The sequence below is a fragment of the Canis lupus genome, chromosome 8 (genome assembly GCF_003254725.2).
Source record: "Canis lupus dingo isolate Sandy chromosome 8, ASM325472v2, whole genome shotgun sequence".
Classification (NCBI taxonomy): Eukaryota; Metazoa; Chordata; class Mammalia; order Carnivora; family Canidae; genus Canis; species Canis lupus.
The window spans coordinates 9,590,386-9,609,805 of NC_064250.1; the positions used below are offsets into that span (position 1 = coordinate 9,590,386).

Consider the following 19,420-nt stretch of genomic DNA (forward strand, 5'->3'; position numbering starts at 1 on the left):
TTCTCAGTCTCAGAATACTGAAAATGGAACTGCAATGCTATTTTTGTAGAGACAACCTTTTTAGGTCCATAGCCTTCTTGGGTTACGTATGTGGATCCATGTGTAACTTTATAATCACAGAGTCCAAGGTTGTTAAAAGGCACCAAAAGGTTTTTTACCTACCTACCATGTGACTTATACCACATATGACAAGACTTTCTCCTCACCCAGGGTATAAGACTCAATGTCTCTTTTTGAATTGTCACAGATTAATATTTAGAATAGTAACAACTTATATTTCTATATGTTGGAAATATTCATTGCTTCTGCTCTCTCAGTAGGAGATTCAGATATCTCTGGGTATGTTTAGTAAACTAGTGGGTTAGGCTTAACCAGGGCTTTGTCATATATTGCACAAGTTACATACTTCACAATCCTAAGGGAGCCATTCACATAGACTATTCCATTATGACAAGCAGGGAGCCTTGACACAGGGTGAAAAAAAAAAGGTTCTGGGTAGGGAGAAACATCAGCAATAGGAACAGAGACTTGAGGAGGGGTAATAGTAGCATCAGAGTTCCAGCTATTAAAATACATAAAAAGGGATAAAAAGCAAACTGTGGTCCAGGCTGATTCACAAGCAAATGGGACTTCTCCTGGGGGTTCCCAGAAATAGTTGGAACAGAAGAAGTTTTTGAAGGGCTATAGTTCCTCAAATGTAAGTTCCTCAAAAATAAAAGTGACTTTCCTATAATTACCCAGGTAGACAAACCAAGAATACAAGTTACTGGAGTTTCATAGTCATGTGTGATCATGAAGAGTCCATGGACTTTGACTCTGAATGACAGGCTTTGCATCAATGAAATATTAGAAAAGACGGCTACATCTGGGATTGTACAGTAATGTTATCAAACATTATCTCTTTTTTTTTAAAAAAAAAAGGATTTATTTATTTATTCTAGAGATAGAGAATGTGCATGAGCTGGGGGAGAGTCAGAAGGAGAAGAGACAGACCGAATCTCAAGCAGACTCCCTGCTGAGCATGGGGCCCCATGTGGGGCTTGATCCCACAACAATGGGAGCCAAAATCAAAAGCCAGACACTTAAACGACTGAGCCACCCAGGTGCCCCTCCAAAATTATCTTAAAACTATCTGGTATGAGAATTACTTAATAGCCACGAGCTTTGAGATATTAGTAACAAGAAAAAATATATAAATGTTCATCCTGTCCCAATACAACTATTTCATTAAATGATCATTTTGTTATGACAATAACTAAATGCTGTCATATATAGTCCACCACCTATCTACCTTATGCCAAGATTATAGGTCCTGCTCTTCCCAATAAGCAGCCTGAGATGATCTCTGAAAATGATTCGCTACTCACCTGATGCAGAAAACCCTACAAAATCATGCAAATCAAGAGGTTCAAATATTCATGCTCACTTTAAAAACACACATGGAACCTGCCCAGGCCATCAAGGGTACACATATTCGAAAAGCCACCAAGTATCTGAAGGATGTCATTTTGCAGAAGCAATGTGTGCCATTCTACCACTGTAATGGTGGAGTTGATAGTTGTGCCTAGGCCCAACAGTGGAGGAATTGGTGGCTGAATTTGTACTGCACATGCTTAAAAATACAAAGAGTAATGTGGAACTTAAGGGTTTAGATGTAGATTCTTCTGGTCATTAAGCACATCCAGGTGACCAAAGCCCCCAAGATGTGGCATAGAACTTACAGGGCTCATGGTTGGATTCACCCATACATGAGCTCTCTCTGCCACACTGAGATGATCCTTACTGAAAAAGAGCAGACTGTCCCTAAGCCAGAAGAGGAGGTTGCACAGAAGATAGAGATACCCTGGAAAAAACTAAAGAAACAAAAACTAGTGGCCTGGGTGTAAATTCTGCATAAAATAAATACGAATAAAAGTTTAAAAAAATGTAGGTTTTCTTAGAGAACAATCTCAAAAGAGAAGTTTTGAAACTATTTTTAATATTACCCCATGTAATCTGCTGGAATGACTAAGAGCTGTACTTCGATCCAAAGTTTGAGAGTTCTAAAATCTAATATTGCTACATATGTCTTCTATTGTTTACTTACAACTGTATGTATTTTGAAACCAACAGACCTGAGTAGGAATTCCAGTTGACACTTACTATGTGGCCTTGGACTAGTTACTAAGCCCTTCTGAAACCATTTCTTCATCTGTAAAATGATGATGCAAATAACTACCTTGCAGAACTATGCTAGGGCATAGAGATGTCATCTGATACAGTATCTCACAGATGGTGAGAACTATTAAAATAATAATAAAAACTACTATTTTTGTTATCTAAATACTGAAGTCCCCTCATTGTTCAGTAATCTTTGATACACAAATCCATTTCTTTACTCTTTAAGAACTAAAAATTAAGTATACTGAAGCAAAAAGGTTTATCACTTACTAGATATGAAAAACATGAGCTCTTCATAAAGCAGCTAAGATCACAAGAAGATAAGATCTACATCTGTTCACATACTGACATATGTGTATATCTGTCAGTATATCACCAGATCTAAAACCAATTTAGCATTTTCCCTAATATTTACAAAATAATTTTATTGAGTCTTTTGTGTCTTTTTTTAAACCATTTTTACCAATTCAATTTTATTAAAAATTTTTATTAATTTTAAAATTTAAGATATAATTGAATTTTACAAATTCAACCAACATAGAAATATACAAAGGAAAATGCATAGTCTTCCCTTTCCCCCATTCAATCCACTTCCCCTGGAAAATTCAGTACCCCTTGTTTGATATTTGTCTTTTCCCATATTTTTCAACAATTATACTAATATCTACACTTGTCAACCACACCACCATCACAGCAGCAACAAAGTACCTCGGAAATGTCAACTTCTGTTGTTCTCTTGTGTGTGAGCACTCTCTCTATCCACACCTCAACTATGATATGCCATGACTAGATAAAGGCCCTCCTACTAAAAAAGATCTTAAGTGTCCACAGAAACCAGATAGAACCCAGAAAATGGGGTCCTATTCACTGAAGAGATGATCAATGTAACCCACTGATTAGGTGTTACTTACTCTCCACATCAGGACACCCATGAGAGCAAAAGGGCACACTATTAATAGTTATACTGGCTTATGGGCCTAAACCAGGACTATCCTATGCTATCTGGGATACATTGTCTCCCTACATTTAATTCACACTGACACCTCTGGTTTTTTTTTTCAATGTCCCTCAAAATATGGCTTTAATGATCCATCTCAAAACTCTCCAATGACTCCCCACTTTCTATAACAACATTTCTACAATTCTTTGTCTCAGAATATTAATGCTCCTTTTTTTTTTAACTTAGGCAAATTTGCAGTCTGCAGATACAGATCTGTCTCCCTAATGTCTTCACACTACAATATATTGATATAACCACCCCTGGCTTCTGAAGGCATCTAAGTTTAGAATCCCTGCTAACTTAACATGCCCAAACTTATTTAATAACAAAATGCTGTTCTCCTATATCCTGACCCTATCCCAGTGTGTACGACTTCTAAGTTGTTAGCTCCCTATCATCTTCATATATGCTATCTTCAGAATAGATTCTCAGTAAATATGTATTGAAAGGAAAGGAAGGGAAGGTAAGAGTTAATTTGACTAAGTCAATGGTTGCTTTCCATGTGTTCCTGCTTAATATGTTGTCTGTAGTCAGCCTGACTATTGCAGATCTGTGGATACTGGTGATATGAAGGTTATAAAAGTTTCTAACTTCTGGGGATCCCTGGGTGGCTCAGCGGTTTAGCGCCTGCCTTTGGCCTAGGGTGCGATCCTGGAGTCCCGGGATCGAGTCCCACGTCAGGCTCCCTGCATGGAGCCTGCTTCTCCCTCCTCCTGTGTCTCTGCCTCTCTGTCTATGATAAATAAATAAATCTTTAAAAAAAATAAAAAATAAAAAATAAATAAAAGTTTCTAACTTCTCCATATATTTCTCTTGCTACTGGAATCACTAATGGGGTAAATAATAAAAGTGTGAGAATTCTGTCCTTAGTGATCCTGATTTGAGTAGGACAATTAAAGGCTCTGATTTGGGCAGAAAAGCCTTTTCTTCTAGTGCTTTTCCATGAGTACCAGTTAGTTGTAAAATAACAAGGAGAGAGCCTAAAGGTATGCCACAGAAAATGGGTAAGACCAGTGGTTGTGAAGCTGTTCATAAGTGTAGAGGGCACTATGAGATACAGTATAAGGAGTAAGTGATGGTACCCCTTGAAAAACTATCAGAGGTAGTGCTATAGTTGCTTAAGACTGGTTGCTTTAAGTTGTTAATTTTGCCACCAAAATTTTCATTCTTGTTTTGAGGAACAAAAAATGTTAGTAGTTTCTTCAAATGTTCTAGAAAGTATGATCTGGGGACTCACTAAAATGTCAATCCTACTGCTCACTACTACTGAATAGTTACAGTAGGATGGGGTTCCTAAAATATAGTTAGGTATAGCTGTCTTCCCTGAAGCCTCATAACTAAATTAGCTAGGCAATCAAGAGGCAAGTTTGGGGAATATAAAAGCAATACATTGGGATAATAGTACAATAGTAAGAAAGATGTGGTTATACATTGAGATCTGCTGGTCTTAGAAAAGTTACAATACTCAGAAGAAGAAAATCAATGATAATGGTGATGATGATGGTGGTGATGGTGATCATAATAATGTAAATGATAATTTGGTATAGTGAAAGGAGCACATAACCCAAAGTGAGAATGCCTAGGTACTAGCTCAGCTCTGCTATGTACCTGCTCCATGGCTTTGCACAAATCACTTAATTACTCTAAGACATTGCTTTCTTATCTCTATGATGGGAAAATTAATACTTTCCTGTATGTCTCTTAAGGTTATTACATGGGCAAAGCAAGAAATAGATGGAATCATTCTGTAATCTGCAATGTGCTTAAATAATTAATGTGCAGATTTGCGCGATTGCCTTTGCCAACCAAGTTGGTGAATTGCTAGCCAGGTTGCTAGCTTTCAGATGGGATCGTGTGAGGTGAAAAAAAAAAAAAAAAACACATAAAAGTCTGTTGAACTTTGGGAGCTTTGTGGGGGAAAAAAAGCAACCAAATATGTGAAGTTTTAATAACTGTAAAATTAGCTGTCCTAATTAGATTAGCTTTTTTTTTTAACTGAAGTATAGTTGACATACAATATTATATTAGTTCCAGGTATACATACACATAACAAAATTATCACCACTATAAGTATAGTTACTATGCTAACATACAAAGTTACCACAAATTATTGACAATATTCCATATGCTGTGCTTTACATCACCATGACATAACTGGAATTCTATACCTCTTTATCCCCTTTATCTGTTTCACCCACCCCTTAACTCCCCTTCCCCTGGCAACTGTCAGGTTTGTTCTCTGTAATGAGTCTGTTTCTATTTTGTTTGTTTGTTTGTTTGTTTGTTTGTTTGTTTTTTAGGTTCCACATATAAGTAAATTCATATGGTATCTGTCTTTCTCTAATTTATTTCACTTAGTATAATACCCTTTAGGTCCATCCATGTTGCCACAAATGGCAAGAGTGAAAACTCTTTTTTATGGCTGAGCAGTAGTCCATTGTATACATACACCACATCTTCCTTATGCATTCATCTATTGATGAGCACTTGGGCTGTTGCCATAATTTGGCTATTGAAAATAATGCTGCAATAAACATAGCAGCACATATATCTTTTCAAATTAGTGTTTTCATATTCTTTGGGTAAATATTTGGTAGCATGATTACTGGATTATAAGGCAGTTCTATTTGTAGTTTTGTGAAGAACCTCCATAGGTCTTCCAGAGGGGCTGCACCAGTTTGCATTCCCACCAATAGTGCGCAAGGGCTCCTCCTTCTCCAAATCCTCATCAACACTTGTTGTTTCTTGTGTTTTTTATTTTAGCCATACTGACAGGTATGAGGTGATATCTCATTGTGGTTTTTATTTGCATTTCCCTGATGATAAGTGATTTGAACATTTTTTTTCATATGTCTGTCAGCCATCTATATGTATGTTTTTGGGAAAATGTCTAGTTAGGTCCTCTGCCCACTTTTTAATTGAATTGTTTGGTTTTTTTGCTATTGAGTTGTATGAGTTCTTTATATATTTTGGATATTAACTCTTTACAGATATATCATTTGCAAACATCTTATCCCATTAAGTAGGTTGCCATTTTGTTTTGTTGATGGTTTCCTTTGCTGTCCAAAATTTTTTAATTTGATGTAATCCCAATTGCTTATTTTTGCTTTTATTTCCCTTGCCTGAGGAGATAGCTCCAAAAAAAATATTGCTGAGACCTGTGAGTGTAAATCTTATTATACAAAATTTTTAAATAACACACTTCTATGGCATTTGCATTTTCCAAGTGTTTTCTAAACTAGTTGACCCATAGCAGAAAAGAGGTATTCTGCTATATACTTTAGGATGAAAGGGGAAATGCTATAGGTTAGAAGGAAATGTTGGCCTGGCATGTAGAAAAATCTAAATTCTATTCTGTTGTCATCACGGGGCTCTGTGCAAGCACAGTTTCCCCATGTGTCAACTGAGGATGTAGAACAATATGACATCCAGTGTCCTTCCCAGCTCTAACATTTGATAATTTCTATGAAATTACCTATGCTTTCCCCCAGTTGCCAGATGAAATGACACTGAATGGCATTCTCCTTTCAGCCAGCTCTGCTGTCAACTCTGCTAGCATTGGTTCTCCTAACATCAATGGTATGTAACACACAAAGAAGAAATGGAGAAATGTGCTTTGAAAACATTTCTATTTCAAACAGGAAAATTTCTGTTTACACTTTGTATGCAATTTGCAAGATGTAAATGTCAAAGCAAGAGCTTGATAAAGTTAACACACAAGTAGTTGGGTTACACTGAGAACTAGATATGAACTTGGCCATCACATTAGTTAATGGACTACCACACATAGGTCCGATCTGAGCTCTCCAGATCACAAATAGTTGAAAACAATCTATAAGACAGGGATAGTATTGGAAGTCAGTACCTATCACTAAAGACCAACTAAATATCCATAATAATCTAGGCTTTCTTAATGTACAGGCTCCTGACCTGAGTGAGTTCTTGCTTCTAAAGGTTGCAAGGATAACATGTTAGAATTTACTGTAGATAATTCAAATGCTTTAGAGTTATTAAATAATTTTAGTTCATTGTGCCACAATCATTACCTTAACACTGAAATACCCCTTCATAAGATCCTAGAATGCTTGCCTGCCACTAATATTTTGTAGCACTTTGTAACTGCATTCCATGCTGCAACCTTCCCCTCATTAATCCTTCCTATTCCTTTTAGGCAATTTTGGAAATAAAGAAAAATTCCAAAGTTGAAAGAATCTTGATTTGTTTTCTTACTTTCTACGCCATACTTTTTAGAGAAGGAAATCTCTTAATCTTCCCCCATAACTTCCTCTAAGGTCGAACCACTTTTGTACCATGAAATAAATGCTTTATATGTACTCTGATTCTGTCTCACCATGAAAGAACTTTACCTCTCAGTTCTCAATATTCTATTATTACTACAGATCCAAAGGTACCACTGAACAAGGTATTCGGTGGTTCTTGGTTGCTCTGTCTTCACTTTATCTCCCAGCGCTATTTATACCATGTACTCTGTGAGTGTTCCTTTTATGAATTTAAGTTTTTGCCATATTCTCTCCAACTAGAATGCTCATCCATCTATCCACTCACTCATTCCTCTGATTCACCCTTACTCATCCTACAACATTTAATCCAAATATCTTTTTCCCCTGGAAGCTTGCTTTGACCAATACCACCCTACACACACACACACACACACACACACACACACACACACACAGTTAGATGCTCTTTATCTCAGCTCCCATAACAACCTTGACTTAATTCCTACTTATCACAGTACATTGTAATTATTTGCTTATTTCCCCCTCCAAGTGTAGATAATAATGCTCTTGAGGGCATGGATAACCTTACTCATGTCTGTATCTCTCTGTCACCCAGCATGGTACCTGGACTACAGAAAGTAGTCAAGAAATATTTAGTAAATGAATAAATGCATCCATCTCAAGCAATGGTCCTTCCCACTACTTCTCCTCAGCGATATTTTTTGTTTCTATATTAAAATTATGAAAATTTAACAGCCTCTTGATGACAATTTGGAAGCCTCACTAAGACCTCTCAGACGGCATTTCTCTTGTGTTTGAGAATGTGTCTGCTTGCATGACAGTCCAGATGTCAGCCTTTCCACATTTCCCCAGAAGTACCTTGAGTTGAATATGTCCCTCCCGTGTAGTTACAAACCTTCTATCTGGGCAGGCAGCTCTGTTGTTAGCTAACTGTCGGCATTACACTGCTGTATTCATAAAGGATTGTCAGCACGGTGCAATATTATTATGCGAGATCATTTGCTCATGTAAAGACATATTAAACCTAGCAGTTGCTTTGTCTCTTGTCAAGGGAATTGTGCACTGTTACATTAGAGATGAGAGTTTGCAACGTCAACCTGCTATTGCTGTTTTGCTACCCACTTCAGAAAAATCAACAATTCATGCTCGCTTCCTTGTTTTCCTTCTTTGGTAACTATTTAGCCACTATCCAAACCAGAATCTTATCAGTGCCAGGAAAATAATATCCCATGGGGCAAGGGTGATCTCATGCAAGTTTCTCTACTGAGGGTTTCAGCCCCTTCAGGACTTTATCCTCAGTGATGACTAAGCATTGGCACTCCCTACCTTCACACTACCTACACCAAATGGGCTTCCAAATGCATGGAGAATTTCCCAATGTCTCATTTTGCCAGGATTTCACCAGGTTTCATAACAAATACCCTCCCCAACACATACTTCTCACTTGAATTACCACCTGTTGGCTGTTATAACTTCAGAAACCTCTGCTAGCCAGGCTAAATTATTACCTACATATGCATCAGGATTCCCATCTAGAACTTCACATAACCAACAGGCAGCCTATTTCCAAACTTCTGTTCCTCTTATTCGACCCCACTCTGTAGATGTTAACTGTGCCATATCCTAAAACATGATATATGACAGGATTTTATACAGAAGATATTTCTACTTAAAGAAAATAGGATTACTGAAAGCAAAACAAAATCCAATTTCCTGCTTCTGTTTGTCCAAGATTTTTTTTTAAGATTTTATTTATTCATGAAAAACACACAGAGAGAGGCAGAGACATAGGCAGAGGGAAAAGCAGACTCCCTACAGGGAGACTGATGTGGGACTTGAACCCAGGACCCCGGGATCATAACCTGAACCAAAGGCAGATGCTCAACCACTGGGCCACCCAGGTGCCCCTCTCCAAGATTTTCTTCCCGCTCTTCACTCCTTATTTGTTTTCAAAATACCTTTCAGAATATGAAATATCCAAACCAGACAAAACAACATGAAAAAAAAGTTTAAAGGCTCTTGGAGAAAGTTGGAGTCTTTGCAAGTAGGAGAAGGTTTTAATATCAGCTTAATCATTGGCCAGGCCTACTCTTTTTTAAGGCTTACTTCGGTAGCCTCTATTATTACTAAGAAACAGCACATTTTCAACACTACATTTTGCCTCAGCAGGTCCCTTTCAACATATAATATGGCTCTGTTATAGACTGGCCAAATTGCATTAATCACTTTCTTCAAGATGTAGGTTTTAGTGGATAATACATTTTTAAGTTTGCTTTCCTGCAAGAGCTTTTGGACAAAGGGATAATCTGTAAAAAGTCATCCCTTTCCATTCTGAGCCCAACAATACAGCACATTCCACTTACCTTTCACTGTCTCATGCTCTCATTGCATACCTCCTTATCCCTTCTTGTCTTGGTCTTAGTCTTAGATTCCTTAAGGATAACCAGTATAACCTGATTGTCTCACTAGCCATCTTTCTGTCTACGTTTTTAAGGTCTCAAGTAAAGAACATGATAAAGTAACTGTTTTATTGCTTTTTGGTTAAACTCATGAGAAATTAAAATTTTACAGAAAACAAACTCTTGACTCCACAAGGACATGTCTGACAGAGGTGGCTTTCAAAGAGAAAAAATAAAATAAAATATTGACCTATTTTTCTTAGTGAACTCAAATCAATGTTCCCTTAGTCATTCCTCCAAAACATGTCTCAATTAGAAAAACCTTAATAATATGTGCTCTTCTAAAAATTCAAGTATAAGTGACTATATGCATCTTGATCTAATAATCCTGCAGCCACAAATTCATCATTTCAAATATCTGTACTGTATTAATCTTGAGGTTTCAGAGAAGTTCTAAGTACAAGTTTACATTTTCTAAAGAATTCTTAAAATTTTTATTTAAGAAAACTATTTGAACATCTATTCTCTTAATGCTATTTTTCTTAGCTTTCCCCTTCAGCCCTCCTCTTTTTAAAATATCATGTTATTTTTTTAAAGTCATTATTCTCTCTTCCCATAACTACCATCATTTTTATGAGAAAAAGTCACCTTTAAATGGTCTATTCCCATCCTTCTCTTGTCAGTCAACTTGCCCAAGTTGACCGCGACCTTGATTGATTATTGTATTGAATAATTTGAGTTTGCTGCTAGCATGGCACCTGGTTATATTCAGCCCAGAAAGGAATTCCAAAGGCATTAGGGATAGAAACAAATGAAGGAGTTTGGATATATATAGTGATAGAGAAAATGAACAATGTATAACAATGAAAAATAAAACTTAACTGAGAATTTTATGCAGTTTCTCTAAAACAGAGTGATTATAGGCATAGGAGCCACAATTCGACAAATAATGATAAAAACAGTATTTAAATATATACATTTTATTACCAAAAGGGTGAAATTAATAAAGAAATGCAAATTAAAACACTAAGATATAATTATTTTGCCTATCATTATTGGGAGAGAAAAGATATTATGCAAACAGTGGCAAGAGTATGGAGAAACTATTGCTCTTATTTGCTGCAATTGGATGTGCTAATGAGCAAACTTTTTATTTTTATTTTTTTTAAATGGTCAAACTTTTTAGAGGTCAATTTGAAAATACATGTTTAAGTTCAAATACTGCATATCCTATGACTCAGCAATTTAATCTTTATAAATGCACCTTTGCACACACACTAAGACATATGCACAAAAATAATTGCTAAGCAAGTGTTGAGCTTAATCTGGAATCAGACAGATTTGGGTTGAAATCATAGCTCCATTACTTCCTAGCTATGTGACCTTGGGGAAGTTACATAGCACATCTAGATTTCACTGCCTTTAACTACAGGATTATTTGATAATTAAATGAAATGATGTCTATAAACTGTGTCACAAAATGCCTAGCACCTCATAAGTACTTAAGAGGTGTTTATTATTCTTTGTAGTGATGATAATATTATTATAAATATTATGCAGCATCATTTATAATTGCAAAGATCTGGAAACCCATCTATCAATTGCGGTACTTAGTAGTTAAGATTAGGTTCATTCACTGGACTACAACATAGTCCTTAAAAAAAAAAAAAAATCAAACAATATGGAAGTAGAGCCAAGATACACTTTGAAAAACTCAAGTTTTGGTATTAATAGTATTATTCTATCTGTGTGGAAAAAATGCAATATTTTTACTAGTATGTCGAGAGAGAGGGAGAGAGATAATATGAACCAATATATTAATAGTGATTATCCCTGGGAAGTGGAACAATGGCATCCTTTAATTTTTTTCTCTAGCATAAGTTTTTGAAATAGTTTGTTTTTACAGTGAGCATATATTAATTTTATAATTAATAAAAAGTTATATTTGAAAGAGTAAAAATGAATTCAAATGTAATATAACTCTTCATATTAAATCTCGAATTAAGTAAAAGAAAATAAACTGTATATTCTTACCAACTCTTAGTAAAGAGAGCTGTCTCAAGATAAAATGCTCAGGTACAAAAGAAGCTTTATTTTCCTCCCTCTGCCTTAGTTTAGGCCTACTAGCTTGTTTCAGTGTATTGAATATGTATAGCATGGAAATAAAAAAAAACAGGGAAGATAGATCTATATAAAACACATAGGGATATTTTTAAGTAATTCAATATGAAAAATAAGAAAGATCTTATTTTTTAAGGTGTTTTCTACTTTTCAATTAAATATATGAAGGGTTATCCAGATCATTTCCATCCTCAGATTCCTAGAACCTAGTCTACAGAAATTATTCAATAAATATTTGTTGAATGAATGAGTGAAGGCAGAGTCTTGGCTGTCGAACACACTTCTTTAAATTTCTGAGTAGCTGGACTTATGTGTCGTCTATTGCCAAAACCAGACAGCAAAGATATATGGTGGGCAAGTAAAAAGAAATGAATCCAGAGGATCTCCTGGAACAACATGAGAGAGAGTATACAGTCAGAGAACTTTAGAGCTAGAAGACAAAGGTGAAACTGTCCAATCTAACTCCTATTTCTATGTGGAAACTGAGTCCCAGAAAAGGTGAATCACTCCAGGTGGTCTCATCACTGGGTAGTGGCAGTCAGGACTTAACTCAGGTTTTCCACTTCAGTTCAATTTCCCTTCCTACCCAGGTTGTTATTCCCAAAAAGACTGTTATTACTTAGAGAAATTGGCATAGATTCTTCCTTCCCTATGAAGGAAGTGACAATGGTGGTAAGAGGGAAAAGTTTACTCCAGTAAAACTATATACGTTTGTAAGTTTACTTCATCTTAACCCATATTGTTGTTTTTTTCCCAGGGAATATTTACAAAGCAAATAGTAAACAATTGGAGCATCTCAACTATTACTGTGTCCTTTTAAAGATGTTTCTGCCTTTCCACCTTTCTTTTGATACATGATCAAAAATAGGGTTAAACCAAGGCTCTTTGATGTCTTTGTGTTAATGTTGCCTAGGAAAAAAAATGAAAAAGGCAGAATGCTTTCTCAAAATATAAACTAAAGGAGAATACCATTATGAATTTGGAAGTAATGACCCCCTCTTTGAATAAGTTCTTCAACTATCTTCTTCTATCTGTTCAAACAAATTCCTTCTCAGTTATTATTTAATAGCCCTCCTTCTGCATTAGCTAGAGCAGCACTTATCACAGGGTAGATAAAATGCCAAAGCTAAAAAAGGTAAATGGCTGGAAATGGAAGATCCAAGCAGAGGGGATATACAGGCAATGCCAATCAAGGTGAAAGTGAACTTTGAGAAGTAGAAGGAATTTTACTTAGCCAAATTTATTAATGTGGCAGCAAATGTGAGCCTGGATAATACACGAGATATTCAGGAAATCCTGTTAAAGAGCTGATATTTTATGAGTCCTAGTATTGTCCCTTAGATTCTAGTCCATCCAAATTTAAGCAGGCAGGAAGGTGATTGATTCAACAGTGTATCTTTTACTTACTCCAGCCCCAGTTAAGTTTTTCCCCCCATTACCATGTTACACAAGGGCAACCCTACACTGGCAGTTGGTTGTTAATTACATTTGATGTGCAGTAACACAAGCGAGCTAATTAACTTGCATCAAAAAAGCTTTATTTACTGTGACAAATTAAACAAACTCATAAAGTGTTCAGCCACAATGGCTCTCAATTATCATGCAGTCCAAGTAATGTGGTGCAAACATATTCCCAGGCCTCTCTCAGGTATCACTTCAGTCTCGCAGCCCTTCTGCACATGTACAATTATAAACGGATCTTTTTAATGAATAGAACTGAAAGTCAACTGCTCTTTGTTTTGCTTGTTTTTGCATGTGTGTGTGCATGTGCATGTTGAGTGTGTATATGTCCATTAAGGTACAGCTGGATACACTGGTCAGAGTCAATTTCTTAATCCTTGCTTACTTCACAATTCAACAGTTTTCCTGGCCTTTAATCAGAGACCTGCCATAAAACAAAAAGAGAAAAATGCTTATCATTCTAAAGCCCATGCTCCATGTTAAGCATGATTGTCTAAAATGGTCATCTTCAAACTCTTCTTCTAGACAGTGTTGACTCTTATTTTTAGAGAGATGGTGCATAGGGGAGGGGTAGAAAGAATCTTAAGTAGGCTCCATGCCCATCATGGAGTCCGATGTGGGGCTTGATGCCATGACTCTGAGATCATGTCCTGAGCCTAAATCAAGTCTCAGATGCTTAAATGACTGAGTCACCCAGGAGGCCTAGTGTTGACTTGAATAGAAACATCACTACCCCCTTATGACTCACATACAGAAGGTATAAAGCAGTGCCTTTCTCTTTTGGTAGAGTAAAAGGATAAGATTTTCACCCCCAGCCAGCAGAAAACACCAGCAGAACAACTGCCTGTCTTTCAAGTAACTTTTCTTGCTTTGAAGAAAACTGGTTATAATTTCTACCATTCTTTGCAAAACAAGGTCTAAAATTCACTGCCTGAGCTAAGTATTTAAGAAAATACATTACCCTTCTATTTAGGTAATTTGTAACATAACGATTTGAGGTTGGTAGTACAGTAAAATGGAAACAACACCGAACCTGAATCCAGATGAAGAATAATAACAACTAGCTCATGAAGCTATTAAGTGGCAGAACCAGGATTATCTAACTCAAAAGCTTTCTCTCAACTACTGTCAACAAAGAGGCTTTTGCCAAGTTACTGAACTTCGTTTCCTTATCTGCCAAGTATAGATAACATGAGAATGTTTATAAAGGGACTTCCAATAAATGAAACTAAACTGTTGATATCATTATGAATATTTATTGACCTCATCAAAAAAGTTCATAATCAAAGCCCCTCAAAAGTCACCTTTCACTAGTAGAGTTCTATACCAACAGGCCAATAAATGACCATGGAAAAGAAATTTCTTGGAGGACAAGAAGCTTCCTCATCTACACAATAACTTAGAATACCAGTGTGTCTTGAATGTATTAAAGAGATTGTTATTCTGAGCACTCTGAGTAGAGAGAAGAAGCACTGAGAAATGGGAACAAGGTCTAGGGAAACTGCTTACTCTCTAATAACCCCAACAGTATTCCTGAAAGTAAGCCATCCTTGAGTCGCTGATAGAACCCTCCAAGAGAAATAAAGGCAAAAGAAAGCCTCAGAATTGATTCTCTTTTAAAACTGAATCAGAAAAAAACAATAAATAAAATTAAATAAAATAAAGCTGAATCAGAGTGGCCTCCACAGATAAATCTGCTGGCTAAAGCTCAGCAGTCATGTTTGGTCATTTCCCATTAAACTTCAATTCATAAGGAAATCATGTTTCCCAGAGATGGATGGGAAGGCACCCCTGAGGACAGGATGTACTAGTCCTCACCTTTTGGCTCTTGACATTTATGAATTAGCTGCAGTTTATAGCTGAGGTCCAGAGTCACTCTGTTCCTGAAGGACTTTCATCCTCCTTCTACCTAATCAGTGTTTTTGTCTTCTGGACAGACATCAAGTTCAGGCAAAAAAGGCTCACCAATATTGCACTGTATTTGGCAATAGGTCACAGCAGGGTCTGGTAAAGGAATCACAGTAGGAAACACAGCTGAGTGTGGGCATAACAAAATGTCCTTTATTTACAGGAGCATAACCTGTAATATGCAATTTCAACATTGAGGTACACCATAGTGAGTCTAAAAGACTGCTGATTCTCTAATGAAAACTTTGAGTGATTCCAAAGGTCTAGGGTCTTGTGCACTGGGTGATTATTATGTACTAACAAGGCAATGTGATTATTCCACCTCAGAATATTCACATAAATCAATGGTACACTTCTACCTCTACCACCATTTCCTGTCCAGCGCACTATAGTTCACAACTATCATGTAGGTCTCTGTATTGAAAGAATGACAAAAGACTGAACAATTTTATTTTTCACTTACTGGGTTCTTCATAAACTATATCTCACTTAAATGGCTCTCAGAGACCTATATTTCACAAGGAAAATCCATTTGCCGCCTCCTCCCTCAGGACAATTATGAAATAAAATGAAAACAAAGACTCAAAACAGAAATAAAGCCTGAAATAAATCATTTGGGCAAATGGAGAGATACAACTAGTAATATTGAAAATCTTACAGCCTTGTCTACAAGGAATAATCTTATAGTTTTCTATCCCATCAGGAAATTTAGACACATAAGAGGCTGACCAATTTATTATAAACAGGTCTTTTTATGCGAGACTGATTGCAGAGATGTTACTATAACGGAGAATTCTGAAGAGGACATTAAAATACAATGCCAAATGGAATAGTTGATTTTTTAGGGCTTTATTCAGACTGAACTTCTGCGTATAGAAGTATCCATGGGTGGCCATTAAATCAAACTGAGCATCCTACAAGCCTATTCATATTGACCAGAATATGGTGGCTCATTTAACCAATTCTGCAAGTGCATATTGCAGGGAGCTAGAGGGGATGTAAAGACCCTTCTGACACTGTACAGAGCTCTCCTTGATTACAATGATCCCTGTGGGACCACAAGAGTTACTCACCATTCCCCAGCCCCCATTTTTCATGTTAAGAAATTCTGAACCAAGCAAGTGACACTGTGTTCCTTTCTGGTTGGATCACTTCAGTGGGATTCAAAAGTAATCAAATCAATACCACTTTATCATTTCCCCCTTGTTTTTTAGAGGAGAAAACTGCATGAAGACACACAATTCTGATTCTGCCTTGCTTCTTGGCACAAAACTTGCTAGACTATTGTGAAGAAGTGCCTTGAGCTGCAGTTGACATTCCAACTTCTCAGGGTATGCGCTTGAAAAAGAACTATATGACTTCATGGATTTTTTTAACCTAAGAGCCTATGAGTCTATGAGGCTTTCTACTACTGATGAAGCAGGAGATGCCCATGTTCCTTTCCTTACAAAATCCCAAATTAGGTGATTCTCCTAGTCTGAAATACCCTTCAGGATAAGAATAAGGGTCTTACCTCTCTCACTTTTTTCATCTTAATGGGCTATGATGTGTCAATCTACAATTACAATTGTACTTGTATTTCAGGTGAAGTCTATGGAGTAGGCAAGGAAACAGTTTGTTTATTTTAAGGATATTCTAGAACTCAGAAGTTTAATTGGACTACAGTCTCCATCAAGGGACCACAATGAAAGAACACAAACTCATTCCATGCCAGCTGTCACTATTGAATTCATTTTGGGAGAAGTCTTTGAATATTTTCATGAGAGCCAAGTTTTCATACATAGAGGATGGATTTTCTGAAACATTTTTAATTCATTGATCATTATTATTAATGAATTAGGTAATGAATCAATTGTCCTAAAGAATATCATTTTTATTTGGAAAAAAAGAGATGGGATTATAATATTCTAGTGCTAATTTTCTAATGTGGTTTTAGAAATGATTCTGAAAGCAGTATGAAAACTCGCTTGAGAAAAAATGGCTTACACCCACACAAAATGTCTGGTTGCTTGAAACATACTCATTTAAGGTCTTATACACTTATTAAAAATTGGCCAGTGACCAGACTGCAGAATAGTTTACAACATGCAAGACATATTGACTGTGCACCTACTACATGACAGCCAGACATTATGTTATGCTGGAGATCCACACATGATCAATATATATCAAGAGGATTATAATATAGTGAGAAGAAAGCCATGGAAACAAACAATATCATAATGCAGTTGGTATGGGAGAATTCTACAAAGTGTAGAGAATGGTGAGTAATAACAGCTAACATTTACATAGTGCTTTCTATGTGTCAGGCTCATACTAAATAAATTAATGTATTTAATACTCATGGCAACTAATATAAGGTCAGCATTATGTATATGAAAGAGGCAAGAAGAGTTATCTGAGGAGTAACATTCAAGCTGAGGCATGGTGACTTGAGTTAGTGGGACATAATTGAGAAATACAAATAATAGATCATAAATGGTGAGTAAAGTGCTGGGTATTGAATAAATGTAATTGGAGCCAGAATGAGGCTGCATACATATTTTATCTATCTATCTATCTATCTATCTATCTATCTATCTATCTATAATGTAATATATAGATAAAAGGGCCAGGTCATTGAGGGTCTTGAGTGACACCCAAAAGAGATCAGGATTATCATGTAGATGATGGGAACTCTTAGGAATTCTAAGCATTTATTTGAGCCAAATACCACCTCAACAGCCAACTAACTAATGGGGGGTAGACTTACAAAGACAAAGGTAAGAATTAAATGCTGATATTGTCCACCAAGGCATCAACAAAATAGAGTAAGCCTGAAAGATCTCTGAACACAAATGTTTGCTTAGAAGAACACAATGAATATCTGGAGGCTTGGCTCTCCTGGGAATCTAAGATAGTCCACTTAATTCTCCAGAGAGAGCCAGGCAATGTGACCTTTGACTCAGCTTCAGTGCTCCAATGAGGGCTCTTGGCCCTAACCATGGGAACTAATTCCACTCAGAATCAAAGCTTGTTTGTACAGTGAAATGAATAAATGTTTTTAAACCTAGACTCTGACTTCTTACCAGTCTGTGTTGCTAAAATACCAAAGGATAATTATAATAGGATTGCTAGTCAATGTTTTTTTTTGTCTGCTATAACATTTAAATTAGACTAAATTCAGCTGTTTGAGTGCCCTCTGACAATATTTTTTCTCTCCACTCCATGACTGTTTTATCACTCTATACTCATTTGACCTAATCGGCACCATTCTGCACTCTCAAATGTTTATCCTGTTAAGTGAATTTTTAATCTAACTTTTGTGGCTTTCAGTTTCATCAGCCATCCACAGTGTAATATCTAATGTTTTAAAATAATCTAGACAGTTAAAAAAAAAAAAGCGGGGGGAGGGGGACGAATTGCCGTGTTATGAAGCAAATGATTAATTAAAGCAAATTAGATTCTGGCAGTTCTTGCTATCATTATCATGTGTTCCCCAAGTCGACTAATAAATCTTTGTTGAGAATGTGTGCCTTCACGAGGTTCAAAAGTCACCTGGGAAAGGACATTATTGACTAATATTTTGTATTGCTGTTAGTCTTATATTCTATTACCCTATGGAATAACAACTAATATTTTTCAAACATTTAGAGTACATTCAGGTGTCTGACTTTGCTCACTATTTAGAGGGAGGTTTGGGAGGGGAGAACTCAGCAATTTCTCTACTACTCGAGTAAATTACAATTAACCGATACAGCTAATATATCGGCAAACGCTAGAAAATCTAAAATACGCGACCCTGAGTGCCTGCCGCACAATACCGTCCTCGCTGTGGCACAGTCCCGGGATTTCAGCAGCTGCAAATATTCTCTAAACTGCACAGTACAGCGACAGCAGCACAGCTTTACCCTATTTCAGAGGTTTGCCTCCTTTCCTTTCCTAATATCTGGCACTTCACATTGAGGAAAGTAACAATGCCGAGGAAAACGGCTCTCTCTAAATCCGACCAAATGCTGCTGCCATGCAAACTAGACAGTCTGTGTCGTTTCTGAAGGCACAGAAGGGAGATATTGACAGCTATTTCAAGAAAGGGACCACGTACTTGCCTTTATTTAGACTACTCAGAG

The 19,420-nt window shown here is 36.5% G+C and overlaps 2 long non-coding RNA genes across 2 annotated transcripts in view; one reads left to right on the top strand and one right to left on the bottom strand.

The window, feature by feature from the left end:
- Positions 1-13,458: 13,458 nt before the first annotated feature.
- LOC112657776 (uncharacterized) lies at positions 13,459-15,403 on the bottom strand. The gene is made up of 2 exons (XR_003135285.3): positions 15,222-15,403; positions 13,459-13,827 (listed from the first exon to the last, which is right to left on the bottom strand). It is a non-coding gene; the product is annotated as an uncharacterized LOC112657776 (long non-coding RNA).
- Positions 15,404-16,992: 1,589 nt separating this feature from the next.
- LOC112658068 (uncharacterized) overlaps positions 16,993-19,420 on the top strand; it is a 43,115-nt gene continuing 40,687 nt past the window's right edge. The window contains exon 1 of the long non-coding RNA XR_007412668.1: positions 16,993-17,574. This is a non-coding gene — a long non-coding RNA (uncharacterized LOC112658068). The remainder of the gene's footprint in view (positions 17,575-19,420) is intronic.